Source organism: Lissotriton helveticus, chromosome 7 (assembly GCF_964261635.1).
Source record: "Lissotriton helveticus chromosome 7, aLisHel1.1, whole genome shotgun sequence".
Classification (NCBI taxonomy): domain Eukaryota; kingdom Metazoa; phylum Chordata; class Amphibia; order Caudata; family Salamandridae; genus Lissotriton; species Lissotriton helveticus.
In genome coordinates, this window is record NC_136068.1 from 791,793,055 (window position 1) to 791,806,795 (window position 13,741).

A 13,741-nucleotide genomic window follows, 5' to 3' on the forward strand; every position below is an offset into this window, starting at 1 on the left:
TTTATTTCTCACATTAATTGATGTTTTGTGTTTGTTTATGCATTAGTTTTGAGAGTGGGCCTAAAGAAGATGGCTGCCAATACTGCAGCCTTCGAGACTTGACCAGAGCAGTATTTTCACTCATGCGCGGTACATTTCTGCTGAGCTGATATTTTCTATGCAGAAGAAATCCTGGTCGTATCAAATCTGTTCCTTGGTGGCTTTGTCAAGGACAGGATATGGCGGAACCTGCCAAGATTAAGAGACGAGAGTTCCTCCTCGGGAAATGTAACTTTTTGAGGAAGCAAAGAGGATGGTAAAGCTATGAACAATAAGGGCAAAGATGAAGACCCGGACTTGGTCATGAGCGTGTGACCTCATTGTGGACTGTCGTGGCTTGACCAATGAAATATCCGGATTAATAGAAAAAAATATACGCTGCTGTTACTTTAGTTAGTTAGAAAGGTATAAAAACTGACCCCTTGGGAGGGAGAGCGCGCTTGCTGCTCATCTTCTCCTGAGACTGAGACGTGCTGTTGGACTTTTCCTTGGACCATGTAAGAATCAATAGGACTAATGACTTTAACTTTATTCTTTAGGTAAAGTGCGTTTTAGACAGGGATGTTAGGGTTTAGGTAATGAAAAACTGTTTATTCAATTCTAAAAGCTAACTGATTTTATTTATGACTGTCAATACTTTTGCTAAATCCTCTAAAATGATAATGCTTGAATAAAAAGATATTAATAAAAATGCACTTTCCTTGAATAATAGTAAATACAATAAGATTCTTAAACTACAAGCTGGCCTTGTTATTTATGAGTTTTAGGTTACCATTAGCAGATTCATTCGCCTAAGTAGCTTAATTAAAATGCAAAGTTTTATATAACCATGGTGAAAACATCATACTGCAGTTGTATATAAATGTGTATATAATTTGTGAATAGGTTTTATTAATTAGGTCACATGATTCAGTTGCTCAAAATATGTCATGTTAGTTTATGGGCCTTGTGAATGATTTATGATTAATGGTGAATATTGTGGAGTAGGGTAGCGTTGCTTATGGCATATTTTCTATAGGGGCGCTGGATCACAGCAAACACAATCCTTGTCAGGGTAAGGCACAAGCAAACCCCGAATTAACTTTCTCTCAACCCCTAGGTAGCATAGAGCAGTCAGGCTTAGAAGCAATACGGAAAGTATTTTTGCAACACTTCAAACAGTAAAACAGTGAACCCCTCCACAAAAGGAACCCACAATGGGTTTAGAAGAAAAAAGTATGTTTTAAGTAAATAAAGCAAGACCAACATGATATAAACCCAAATAGCAGAACTGAAGATATTGAATTTTATGATTTTAGAGGAAGAAGCACCAAAAAGCACGAAGTGCCACTGGGGATATCTGGTCGCATTGGACTGGGGCAAAGTCACAAGTTCAAGCCCACCATGATGAAGCATGAGCTGGCTACAGGGAGTCTGTTAGGCCTTCTGAACTGACTACCTTAAATAATGGTTGTGGAGATTTCATAGAGTTGTGGAGAGGAGTTGGCCTAACGGCTAGGGCGCTCGACCTCGGACTTGGGGAACTGGGTTCGAGTCTCGGTAACGATGCCAAACATTCTGGGCAAATCACTTAATCTTCCCGTGCCTACCAAAAATGAATGTGTGTCCTCATGTAACGTAACGTGTGCTATGTAAAGCGCTCCGATACCTGCTTTGGTTCGGGTCAAGTTTGTGCTATATAAAACTCTGCAAAAAAAAAAAATCCTTGTTGAAGATGTGTTGCACAGCTGAAGCTATGCATTGATTCTGAGAAGCGACAAGGCTGCATTTAGAGGTAAATTTGCATCATCGTCAAGGATCCCACCAATATGGTTTACAGTGCAATTGCGCAGCGTGCAGCTAGGAATGCGTCAGTTCTGAGGAGGTGTGAGGCGGTAATGCAGAGACCCGCATCATCATCGAGGCTGCCATCAACAAGAGATACAAGGACCTGGGCTGGGGATGCACCGCATGGCCGATGCATCGGTTCCGAGGACTGTGGTTCGGGATGCAGGTCTTTGCAATGGGTCCAATCCATGAAGCATCATCAATGCATTGATTCTGATCAGGAATGTGTTGCTCAGCTGAGGTGAAGTGTCAGTCCTGCTCAGGGATGTGTCGCGCAGCAGAGAAGATAGATCGATTTTGCTGTTAGGCCAACTGAAGTGGTGTAGTTTGAGGTCCTTCTTTTATACACACTTGTGCCTTTAAAGTGGGGGGAAGCTTCCAGAGGCTTGCCTTTGAAGTGCAAAGATGCCTTTCCTTTCCTGCCCTGGCTCTAGACGTACTACAGGGGTTATCAGCTCTTTGCTGGGAAAGAACACAGCCTATTCAGGTGTAAGTGAGTCTGATCCCAGCTCCTCTCTCCCATCCTGCTTGCGGTGGCCCATGCACTCACACCTAAGCTCCCATTGTGTGTGGCTGTCTAGGAAGAATACACAAAGCCCAACTGCAAACTACACCTAGTCATGTGATCAGAGACAGGGTGCAGATTTTAAATGGCTAAGGCAAGAATGTGCCACCTTTATAAAAGTAAATGCAAACACAACAGTGATGGACAGAATGTGGATCAATGTCACACATTCACCCCAGTCCAAAGATCTGGGCCCAAATCCATCCTTTTTCCACTCCACACCACCCTGGGTTAGACAATGGCGATATGAAATCAGCGCTGACCCTGTGCCCCATGGGAACAGTCCAGTCCGAACTACAAAAGCCATGTCCTTCCCAGAACGGAAACAAGCATCCGAGGACCGGCCCGGTTTCAAGGTAACACCTCTCATCAGCCCGGCTAGCTTGATTCCAGTGGTGTGGAGTGCCTGGGACTCACGTCTGAGCATCCCCAATACACTTAGAGCGGTAATTGCAAACACAACAGTGATGGACAGAATGTGGATCAATGTCACACATTCACCCCAGTCCAAAGATCTGGGCCCAAATCCATCGTTTTTCCACTCCACACCACCCTGGGTTAGACAATGGCGATATGCAAATCAGCGCTGACCCTGTGCCCCATGGGAACAGTCCAGTCCGAACTACAAAAGCCATGTCCTTCCCAGAACGGAAACAAGCATCCGCGGACCGGCCCGGTTTCGAGGTAACACCTCTCATCAGCCCGGCTAGCTTGATTCCAGTGGTGTGGAGTGCCTGGGACTCACGTCTGAGCATCCCCAGTACACTTAGAGCGGTAATTGCAAACACAACAGTGATGGACAGAATGTGGATCAATGTCACACATTCACCCCAGTCCAAAGATCTGGGCCCAAATCCATCGTTTTTCCACTCCACACCACCCTGGGTTAGACAATGGCGATATGCAAATCAGCGCTGACCCTGTGCCCCATGGGAATAGTCCAGTCCGAACTACAAAAGCCATGTCCTTCCCAGAACGGAAACAAGCATCCGAGGACCGGCCCGGTTTCGAGGTAACACCTCTCATCAGCCCGGCTAGCTTGATTCCAGTGGTGTGGAGTGCCTGGGACTCACGTCTGAGCATCCCCAGTACACTTAGAGCGGTAATTGCAAACACAACAGTGATGGACAGAATGTGGATCAATGTCACACATTCACCCCAGTCCAAAGATCTGGGCCCAAATCCATCGTTTTTCCACTCCACACCACCCTGGGTTAGACAATGGCGATATGCAAATCAGCGCTGACCCTGTGCCCCATGGGAACAGTCCAGTCCGAACTACAAAAGCCATGTCCTTCCCAGAACGGAAACAAGCATCCGAGGACCGGCCCGGTTTCGAGGTAACACCTCTCATCAGCCCGGCTACCTTGATTCCAGTGGTGTGGAGTGCCTGGGACTCACGTCTGAGCATCCCCAGTAAACTTAGAGCGGTAATTGCAAACACAACAGTGATGGACAGAATGTGGATCAATGTCACACATCCACCCCAGTCCAAAGATCTGGGCCCAAATCCATCGTTTTTCCACTCCACACCACCCTGGGTTAGACAATGGCGATATGCAAATCAGCGCTGACCCTGTGCCCCATGGGAACAGTCCAGTCCGAACTACAAAAGCCATGTCCTTCCCAGAACGGAAACAAGCATCCGAGGACCGGCCCGGTTTCGAGGTAACACCTCTCATCAGCCCGGCTAGCTTGATTCCAGTGGTGTGGAGTGCCTGGGACTCACGTCTGAGCATCCCCAGTACACTTAGAGCGGTAATTGCAAACACAACAGTGATGGACAGAATGTGGATCAATGTCACACATTCACCCCAGTCCAAAGATCTGGGCCCAAATCCATCGTTTTTCCACTCCACACCACCCTGGGTTAGACAATGGCGATATGCAAATCAGCGCTGACCCTGTGCCCCATGGGAACAGTCCAGTCCGAACTACAAAAGCCATGTCCTTCCCAGAATGGAAACAAGCATCCGAGGACCGGCCCGGTTTCGAGGTAACACCTCTCATCAGCCCGGCTAGCTTGATTCCAGTGGTGTGGAGTGCCTGGGACTCACGTCTGAGCATCCCCAGTACACTTAGAGCGGTAATTGCAAACACAACAGTGATGGACAGAATGTGGATCAATGTCACACATTCACCCCAGTCCAAAGATCTGGGCCCAAATCCATCGTTTTTCCACTCCACACCACCCTGGGTTAGACAATGGCGATATGCAAATCAGCGCTGACCCTGTGCCCCATGGGAACAGTCCAGTCCGAACTACAAAAGCCATGTCCTTCCCAGAACGGAAACAAGCATCCGAGGACCGGCCCGGTTTCGAGGTAACACCTCTCATCAGCCCGGCTAGCTTGATTCCAGTGGTGTGGAGTGCCTGGGACTCACGTCTGAGCATCCCCAGTACACTTAGAGCGGTAATTGCAAACACAACAGTGATGGACAGAATGTGGATCAATGTCACACATTCACCCCAGGCCAAAGATCTGGGCCCAAATCCATCGTTTTTCCACTCCACACCACCCTGGGTTAGACAATGGCGATATGCAAATCAGCGCTGACCCTGTGCCCCATGGGAACAGTCCAGTCCGAACTACAAAAGCCATGTCCTTTTCACCCCGAGTGGGCTGGGTATGCTCAGACGTGAGTCCCAGGCTCTCCACACCACTGGAGTCAAGCTATCCAGGCTGATGAAGGCTGATAGCCAGAAACCGGTCCTTGGATGCTTGATTCCGGTCTGGGAAAGACATGGCTTGGTAGTTCGGACTGGACTGTTCCCACGAGGCACAGGGTCAGAGCTGATTTGCATTTAGCCAGTGTCTAACCCAGGGTGGTGTGGAGTGCAAAAAAACGATGGATTTAGGCCCAGATCCTTGTACTGGGGTGAATGTATGACATTGTTCTACATTCTGTCCATCAACTGTGTTTTTTTGCAATTTTCACCCCGAGTGGGCTGGGTATGCTCAGACGTGAGTCCCAGGCTCTCCACACCACTGGAGTCAAGCTATCCTGGCTGATGAAGGCTGATAGCCAGAAACCGGTCCTTGGATGCTTGATTCCGGTCTGGGAAAGACATGGCTTGGTAGTTCGGACTGGACTGTTCCCACGAGGCACAGGGTCAGAGCTGATTTGCATATAGCCAGTGTCTAACCCAGGGTGGTGTGGAGTGCAAAAAAACGATGGATTTAGGCCCAGATCCTTGTACTGGGGTGAATGTATGACATTGTTCTACATTCTGTCCATCAACTGTGTTTTTTGCATTTTTCACCCCGAGTGGGCTGGGTATGCTCAGACGTGAGTCCCAGGCTCTCCACACCACTGGAGTCAAGCTATCCAGGCTGATGAAGGCTGATAGCCAGAAACCGGTCCTTGGATGCTTGATTCCGGTCTGGGAAAAACATGGCTTGGTAGTTCGGACTGGACTGTTCCCACGAGGCACAGGGTCAGAGCTGATTTGCATATAGCAAGTATCTAACCCAGGGTGGTGTGGAGTGCAAAAAAACGATGGATTTAGGCCCAGATCCTTGTACTGGGGTGAATGTATGACATTGTTCTACATTCTGTCCATCAACTGTGTTTTTTGCACTTTTCACCCCGAGTGGGCTGGGTATGCTCAGACGTGAGTCCCAGGCTCTCCACACCACTGGAGTCAAGCTATCCAGGCTGATGAAGGCTGATAGCCAGAAACCGGTCCTTGGATGCTTGATTCCGGTCTGGGAAAGACATGGCTTGGTAGTTCGGACTGGACTGTTCCCACGAGGCACAGGGTCAGAGCTGATTTGCATATAGCCAGTGTCTAACCCAGGGTGGTGTGGAGTGCAAAAAAACGATGGATTTAGGCCCAGATCCTTGTACTGGGGTGAATGTATGACATTGTTCTACATTCTGTCCATCAACTGTGTTTTTTTCCACCTTTATAAAAGTGGCAGTTTTAGAATCATAATTTAAAATCCGACTTCACCAAAAGTTGGGATTAAAAATGAGCATTCCAGAGACACCAAACTTGAATCAATTACATCTTCCCAGTTGAAAATGATGTTTATAAATGGTAATAAGGTAATACCAATATTATCCTATGGGAGAGATAAACTTTTCAGTAGTGAAAACATTAAGAGTTTTTCACTACTAGCACATTTGAAATTTAAAAGTGCATGTCCTCTTTTTTACATACATTGCACCCTGCCCCCTGTTCTGTCCAGGGTCTACCCTAGTGGTCACTGGTCTAACAAGAGATTCTTATCTTAATTTCATTCCACCGTAGGATTTGCGCCAAATTGGCCTTATTCATGTGCTTCTAATACATTTGTACAAAATGTCCCAATCAGCATTTTGATGTACTAATCCATCAGTGTCTTATTTAGCGCTATATGCTCCTAAACTAGACTATGTGGAATTTTAGTTACCCCCCAGCAGTGTCTGTATTTGAGCATTCCACAGTAATGTTATTTGGTTGTCGGGGTGGACGTACCTGCTGAAAGAAGTGCTGGTGCATCTTCTTCTGTACTCTCAATATTTTGTCATGTGTGCTGCTTTTGTCACCAAGGTGCTTTCCAGCAAATTTTCTGGTGGGTGCTGTTCCTTTTTGGTTGCTAATTGGTAGGTAGCTTCATCTAGTTATGATAATGTGTTAAAACAAAATGTTTGCATTCAAACATTTTTTTGCAGTTCTTCTACAGTGCTTATACATTTCTGTTTTTTATACCATATGTTGTGCTGAAACTTCCTCTTTTATCATATCTAGCTCTTTTGATGAACATGTCTATCTGTGCCTCCGCTGAACATATAAATTAATTTTAATAAAGGAGTATATGTGTGTGTGTGCAATGAATGGGGATGTACTGCTCAGTGTTAAACACACATTTAAAGAATTGGGATATAAAAAGACATAAAAATCCAGCTCATATGTGTCTAATGCTAAAAAAATGGAAAATACATTTTTAGGAAATACATATTTGAATAAAATTGCTAAATCTAATAAAATATTTTGATGTAGGGTATCACCAAGATAATTGTCATTAAGAAAACCCGCGCCGTGTAATGAAATCTCAGTTGTATTGGCATTCTGTTTAACGAGGCTTGAGCATTAATATAAAATATGCAGAACTACAAGCACTTTCAAAATACTTTCATCTTCCGGAAGAAAAGAGAGAAGAAGAATTTATCTTGTGTGGTTCCTGAAAATATATAACAATTGGTTCAACATAGATGCAATTGTACGCTAGTCATTAAGTGTGCCAAAAAGAACCATAAAGCTTGCCACAAGAAGCTTTATGGTTTAAGTTTTGACCATTAAATTAGAACGTCAGTAGAATCAAAGGTGTCCTGAGATGGATGTTTATCAAGCTCTCTTTTGCTGCATCGCGTTTCTTTTTTCTGCTCATGCTCTTCCTTTTCTGTCACACATAGATTGTGATCTCTAGGTCACAGGTCTACAGCATTATGGCTGTCCATCTGCAGGAAAGATTGCAGTAGGTACATTTCTTTTCGTTCAGTGTATTAATCAAGCGTGACCCTGACAGCACACCAGTCTTTGAATAACACAGCTGATGTGCAGAACGGTTTTCTTTTTAGTTAAATCAAACCAGCCTTTCACGTTCCTTGAAAATTCCCACTGTGAAAGAGAAGAGGAAAAAAAGAGAAAATACGTCAGTCATTGTCCATGGCCAACTCCTTGACCAACTGATCCCTCCACATTTCCTTACCTATGACATTAACCTGTGAAACAGAAACATTGATTTTTTTATACCATTCATTGCGAAATAACCAGCTCCCTTAACACCCCCTGCTTCATTTCCCACTTAAAACCTAACTTCACTTGCCTATGAAGGAACAGTACGGTTGTCAGGATATGCCTCCCCCATTTGTGACCACCTACTTCATAGCTCTCTCTTGAAGATAGTTACCCTCCTAATACCTTCCACTTCTTGCACCATCTGTGCAAGGGTAAATGGGCATAATTAGAAAAAAAACATGCAGCGCACTTGTCACCTTGCTGCGCAGCGTGACAAGTAAAGGGCAGGAACGCCTTGGGGCAGATTTACGTTAACTGGCGCATCCCCAGGGATGTGCCAGTTAATGTGCGCCACAGTGCGCCACAGCTCCGCCACCCATGGTGCACCGCATTTACAATGCGGTGCACCATGGTGCAAGGCAGGGAAGATGCGTGACGCATCTTTCGGCGTACGGGCGGCGCATTGCTGGAGTCATGTCACAAGTGCGACATGACTCCAGCAATGCACAGGGGCCACCCCTACATTGCATGGTGCATCACCCTTACGCCTGCTTCAAGCAGGCATAAGGAATTGACGTAGAAAGTGACTCAGTGAAATCTTGTAGATTTCACTGAGTCACTTTCCAGGGGCGTTCCTGCGACGGAACGCCCACCCCTGCACCGTAACGCCTACATGAAACCTGACGCAGGTTTCATGTGGCACAAGGCCTTACACCGTGACGCATCTCCATAGATGCGTCACGTTGTAAATGCCTCTTAGGGATGCGCCACGTTTACGCCGCCTTGCGTGACGCAACAGCGGCGTAAACGTGGTGCAAGGGCCTCATAAATCTGCCCCCTTGTATTTAAAAGAATACTGTGCATTCCTGCCTTTTTCCCTATGCAAGCGCCAGTTTGGCTGCCTAGCTCCAACGCAGGCACCCTTGCACCTTGGTGCAAGCATGGCTGCGTTGTAAGCAAGATAGTTTTTTTGCAGGAAGGGGCACTTTCCTGCACAAAAACAGTAATGAGGGGCATATTCCTCTTTCCTTGTGTGCTGCATTGTGCAGCACACATAAAAAGAGGAGGTAACGAGGAGAAATTAAGATATTTCTCCTTGTTTTGCCTCCCGTGAAAAGACGTACCTTTTTGGGGCATTCCCAGTAATACCATTTTAGGAAAACTGGGACTATCACTACTTTTGGAACAGATTTCTGTCTATTTTGATATTCCCAAAGGTTTCATGGAATGCTCGAGGAAGTCTGTGTCAGTCAAAGCTTTGCCAGAGTACGAAAATGTCAGAATTTGGTCCAGGCAGATTCCACCTGGGTGAACAATGCTGCACATGAAAGTAATGAATAACATGTGAAGAGGGTCAATTATTTTTCTTTTCCTTGCTTAAACAAATGCAATTACAAGGCTCATGAAAAATATATCTTCGGGAAGAAAGTAATAAAGAAAAATACTTAACATCTTGTTCTGCTTTGTACCTCCAGATATGTAATAATTGGTTGAGCTAAGAAGCTCAACTACTGTTAGTATCTAAAAGGACAATGAAGCCATGAAGTTCGCCTTGCTTTGATTGGTTGATTGTGAAACCTTATTAAGTACAAGTAATGGGGTAATTTGTTTATTAATCTATTCTCAAACACACATAATGCAGATTCTGACAGTGCCTTTTGCAATTAACCTAATGGTAAACATTTGAACATTGATAAATTGATTCTATGTACTGAAAGAATATTTTCCATAATGCAGTATACTTAAATTTTCTATCTGTAAATGTTCACGCCAGACTCAACATTACAGAACTATTAGTTCAACTTCATTGAGTTATTTAATGGTATACATATTTCCAGGAATATTTTTCAAGAGCTAGAGGGCATCGCCAAAAGCAATTTAAAAATACTGAATTAATGGCAAAGGCCTACATGCTCGTATTTAATATTAACGTTTTGTAATTCATGGAATTTATGCAATGCATAATATATTTCCAAATTCACATCGGAGAGTAAAGTCGTTACTGTTGATGAAACCTCCATACGTTCCAATAAAGATTTTTCAGCTAATAAGTTACTGACATTTTTGCAATCCTTCGTACCTGTGTATTTGTTACATGAATTTAGATTTTCAAATTTACTTTGATGAACACTATAAATTGAGCTGATATGACATATGCCAAATTTTGCTGGAAGTCCTGCATCCGCCAGTATCAGAAGAACAGCATTAAAGGCAACACACTGTCTGAATCACTTTGCTCTCTTCTCGCATTGAATAGTTGAATTAATGTGTATGTGAGTGACGTGTGCATTGGTGGCTGATGCAGCATAAAGAGAGTTTAGGGGAATGGCAGCAAAATGCGACAAGCAGAAGCGGCAAATGTGGTGTGGTATTGCAGGAGCCAAAGAGCTAGGGATTTTTTGGGCAATTTTTGCAGTGTATTATTTCTCAAGTGTTTTGCTCACGAAAAAATAAGGGGCATATTTATGTAATTGTGATGCAGAGCAGCCCAGCAAGTCACCTTGAGGTGCTGCATTGAAAAGAAAGGGCAGGGATGCACTGTATTACAATGTGGTGCATTCCTTTTCCCCAGTGCTGGTGCCGAATGGACTGCCTTGCGCCAATGCAGACACCCTTGCTCCCTGGTGCAGAGCTTGGCAGATGTCCTGCCCACAAACATCACTGTTCCGTTGACTCATATACGGTTTGGAGAACCATAGGATTTGTACTTGGGGAGCATCAGTTCGCACCACCAGCATAAACTGTAACTTAGGAACCCGTATTCCACGGGTTCATTGGTCACAGTGTTGATCACCCCTTCCTGTTTAGGGCTGTGAAATTATCATTAGATTGCGCTTCATGCCTGGACGACCATGTGATGCATGGGGGTTCTGTACAGAGAAAACAATTATTGGATCCAATGAGCAGGGAGAAACTCTTTATGCAGTGTAGTCACTGATTAATTGTTTTTCAAAGACAAGCATTTGGTTTGTAAATTTGCAAGTTTTTTTTTTAAACAAATAGGAATATCAAGAGGGGCAGTGCATAACGCAAAATGATGAGACTGCTCTGCAGAATGTGATGAGGGGCCCCTGAGTATACTGTATCTCAATGATATACTTTGGCTATCTGCTGAATGTGGTCCTCAAGCTTTGGGGACTTCTTGAATGGTTTGCGGCTCCTACAGCCAACTCTTCAAGAAAGGGTCTGTGTTGTGCTTCTGGAGTGAGGCCAAAACAGCATAGTGCTATTGTAGTTTGATAGATCCTCCACCAGGTATAGAGGATGTCTTAAATAGGTGGGTGCTCCTTCACCAGGGAAGTGAAATCATATTATTTACTGACCTGCTAGACCAGAGGGCCCCTGAGTTTCAAAGCCATAAAGCACAAATAATAAACTAGACAGTGAACTGATAGGGAACAAATTCAGAGATCTCAATTTGAGCTTGAGTGTGCCTCTGCTGTTCTCTTCCATACCTAATAGAGGATTATTCATTAGTAAGAGATTAAAAGTATTTTTTTTTATGTGATGTTTGTTTTTCCATTGGATATGGTGATGTATCATTTGATTCACAACATGTTGTAAGCAGTAGTACATCAAATGAACTGGTCCTGATGAAGTTGTTGGGGATTGCATTACATGAGTAAGAATAAGGCTTTGTGAAGTAATTTTTCTTGCATGCAGTGTGTATATTCTGTAGTATGAATATTTTTTTAAAACATCAGTTTGTTTCTGTTGTATAATCATGTTGCGCATTATCCTTCCAAATCGGTGTTGCATTGTGATGCTTTACATGAATTGCTGTAATTATTTTAAATTTGTCAAAGTATTGTGATTTAATGTGGTTTTGATTTAACAGATTAAAAGTAATTTAAATTCTTGTGAATTCTTTTTAGCTTTCTGCTGAAGGTGAGTGGCATCACTTCAAGATTATAGGTTAGAGTCCTATAATCTCTTAATGGCCTAGTAGTGAATGAACTAATAAGAGTTGTGTTTTTCATTTCTTTGTGCACAGGAAATAGATGCACTTAATCAAAGGTGGATTGCCCTTGGTCGATAGTTTATCTTAGTGTGACTGGATTTCTTTTTATTGTTTCCCCTACTTTTGAGGCGAGTTTGATTTCCCGTCTCGTATCCTGTAAAGTACACACATACCTTGTCTGTATTTGTTTTGGACTGTAGATTTAGTTGCAGGTCTCTTTGTGAAATTGTATTGCCATTGATTGATTTTGTTCTCTGTTTGAGAGTTTGGTTCAATGAAAATGGGTCTGCTATGAAATGTCTGCAACCACTGCTTGCGAGGGTGATAAGATTGCACCCGAACAGTCCCCTGTCAACAAACGGTTGATGAATTCAGGACTTTCTACTTGTTTGTGACTCAGAGGATGGAATAATATTACAGCTAATGAAATGTACATGTAATGTCCTTTGAATAGTATACTTTCAATGTGAGAAAGATTGAGTATTTGAGTTGGTTATGTATGAGGTAAAGACACAGACTTGACCTACACAGTACGAGATTTTGAGAGAAAGGGATCATGTTGCACATATAAAAGAGCATAAGAAGTATGAGGAAAGTTCGGGTTGGAAATGTAGTGAGTCCTTGGTTAAAAACAAGATGGTGGATGCAAAAGAAGTCATGGAGGGACGGGAATGATAGAAGGTGTGACTTCGCTCTCCGTGATTATTTGAAAATCAGACAAAAAAGAAAATAAATGATGCAAGGATGAAATAAATAGTGAGAATGAGAAAGAAGAGAAATAAAAATATAAAATGCTTTTATAGATCCTGAAGAGGAGCATGGATTTTTAGATGATTTTTTTAATGCATAACCACCTCTGTTTAATGAAAACCAAAAACTGCAAGATCAGGATAGAGGAGCTGGAGAGATGAGACCATATGAAAGTGAAGCAGTGGGCTTACTAATGTGTCAACACTGATAGAGCCAGCAAAAGTAATTAACATTTGTAGGTTCAATGTAGAATTTGGAGCAATTGTTAATGGTACTATTAGTGTAGAAAGAAGAGCATCATAGGTAAACATCATTTACCACGAAGTTTTTACAACGCGGTACCTTTAGCACGCATCCCTTACAACGCAAGTCGTTACCACGACTTGCGCTGGAGGGCGCTAAGGGATTAAAAATTGTAAATTTACTATCCAAACACCTTCCCTAGGGTCCACGGGGACTGGTGTTAGAATAGTAAATTATACTATTCGAAATCCGCGCCCCCCAACGCAAGTCGTGGTAACGACTTGCGTTGTAAGGGATGCATGGTAAAGGGATGCGTTGTGACGGTACGCGTTGTACCATCATACATCCAGCATCATATAATGAAGGAAAATTGAGATACATTAGTAAAGAAGCAGTGAGGCATGCATGTGATGCATATCACAAGCGTGAAGAATTGGTGCATGAATTTGCTGTGGATATGACAAAATGGATTACTCAGAAATTATAGAATGGGTACATGCAAAGATAAAATATAAGAAATGGGACATGTGAGTTTGAGAATACATATTTGAGATTTATTGAAGCGTATACATGTGTGAGAGTATTTCAAATTATTTAGAGATACTTGGTCACATAAAGGGGACAAGAT